This window comes from Petaurus breviceps, unplaced genomic scaffold (genome assembly GCF_028583685.1).
Source record: "Petaurus breviceps papuanus isolate PSGF00001 unplaced genomic scaffold, PetGlider_PUasm1.0 140, whole genome shotgun sequence".
NCBI lineage: Eukaryota > Metazoa > Chordata > Mammalia > Diprotodontia > Petauridae > Petaurus > Petaurus breviceps.
The window spans coordinates 10,486,849-10,488,397 of NW_027185698.1; the positions used below are offsets into that span (position 1 = coordinate 10,486,849).

At 51.7% G+C, this 1,549-nt stretch overlaps 1 long non-coding RNA gene across 1 annotated transcript; it reads right to left on the reverse strand.

Annotated features, from left to right (window-relative positions):
• Window positions 1–150: 150 nt before the first annotated feature.
• Window positions 151–1,484, reverse strand: LOC138150232 (uncharacterized). The gene is made up of 2 exons (XR_011165532.1): window positions 1,386–1,484; window positions 151–278 (listed from the first exon to the last, which is right to left on the reverse strand). It is a non-coding gene; the product is annotated as an uncharacterized lncRNA (long non-coding RNA).
• Between the last annotated feature and the right edge of the window lie 65 nt (window positions 1,485–1,549).

A 1,549-nucleotide genomic window follows, 5' to 3' on the forward strand; every position in this document is an offset into this window, starting at 1 on the left:
AGAGAGAGAGAGAGAGAGACCCTCAAACTCAGATGATAGGCAGAAGGAGGGATCCTCTTTGGGAAGGGCAGACTTTCAGAGTTTCCAAATATGGGGATTTTGGGGGGGAGGGTCATCAACCTTCATTTTCTTTATGTGGCATTCGGGTCATTTTGCATGTCTGGCGGGAGGCGGGGGGGGCGCTCAATGTTAAATACTCCGTGTGTATTTCTTGAGGCATAAACACGTTTTAAGTCAGGAAGCTGCAGCCTTTAGCAGTGGGCAAAATGTAGCGTCACCTACATGGATTAAAGGGAAATAAACTTTAATGGCAACTTTGTCTATTTAGTGTCCCTGGTTCGACTTCTCCTTCTTTTGACTTTGTGTCATTTAATCGCCCATGGTATTTGCATAAGCTAGGCTTCCCCAGCTTTCAAAAGACACACACTCCAGCCCCCAGCGGCACCACTCCTCCCCGATACGTTTGGATTGTAGCGTCTGCACCTTCTCTTTCCCATTCATATCAATAGTTAGGAACGAGTGGAACTCCCGAGCTGAGAATGGCAGGGATAAAGTTGGGAGGGGGAGTGGGGAGAGGTCATGAAACAGGACTATAACGTAAATACCACCTCTAGGGAAGAGAGGCGAGAAGGCAGAGGGGTGGGAATGGACCTCACACCACCTTTCTCGGCTATACAGAGTTCGAGTCTTCTCGTAAAGGAAATTTAAAAGCTTAAGAAAAATCCGTCCGGAGTGTGCACTCTGGTTTTACGAGATGTGTGTGGTGGAGCAGAATGATTTAAACAAGAAAAACACCCATAAAGTATACGAGCAGATGTGGCGCGCTGTTGTTTGGGCGGGAGCGGCGGGCGAGCCGTGATGGGGAGAGGGGGCGGGAAAGAGATTTCCACTACTTTCCCTTTGGGGACCATAGAGAAGCACTGAGGGTGTGGGAGTGAGTGTGTAGTGTGTGCCGGGGACCGACAGAGTATTTCCCACTCTGATAAAGCTGGTGGACTCCGGCGGTGGCGACTGCTGCTGCTGCTGCGGCGGCTTCTTCTCACTGGCTGGGGAGAGCAGGCTGGCGACAGAAACTCCTCCTCCTTCCCCGCCACCAAGAAGACTCTTCGCTTTATATATGCAGCATCAGCGAGAAAAGCCCCGTGCGCAGACTCACTGGGTACCGCCGCAGTCCCGAAACAGAGGGGGCGGTGGGCGGCTAGCGGCGGGCTGGTAGGGGGAAGGGAGGGGAAGAGAGACAAGGGAAGAGGAGAGGTGTCTGGGTTCCGTGGCACCTTCTCAGCCGTTTAAGTGGATTAGTGCCAAACCCCCATTATATTTGCCAAGGAATTCGAATTTATAGAATCCCGCTACTCCCCACCCCCCCAAAAAAAACTCTCACCCACCGGGCTCCTAGGCAGAAAGAGGGAAGCGTTTTGGATTCCGTGGCTAAGAGCCAGTACATTCCGATACCTAGAAATATGGTGCAGTGCACTCCTCAGTCTACTCTCGGAGCTTTACTTACACACACACACACACACACACACACACACACACACACACACACACA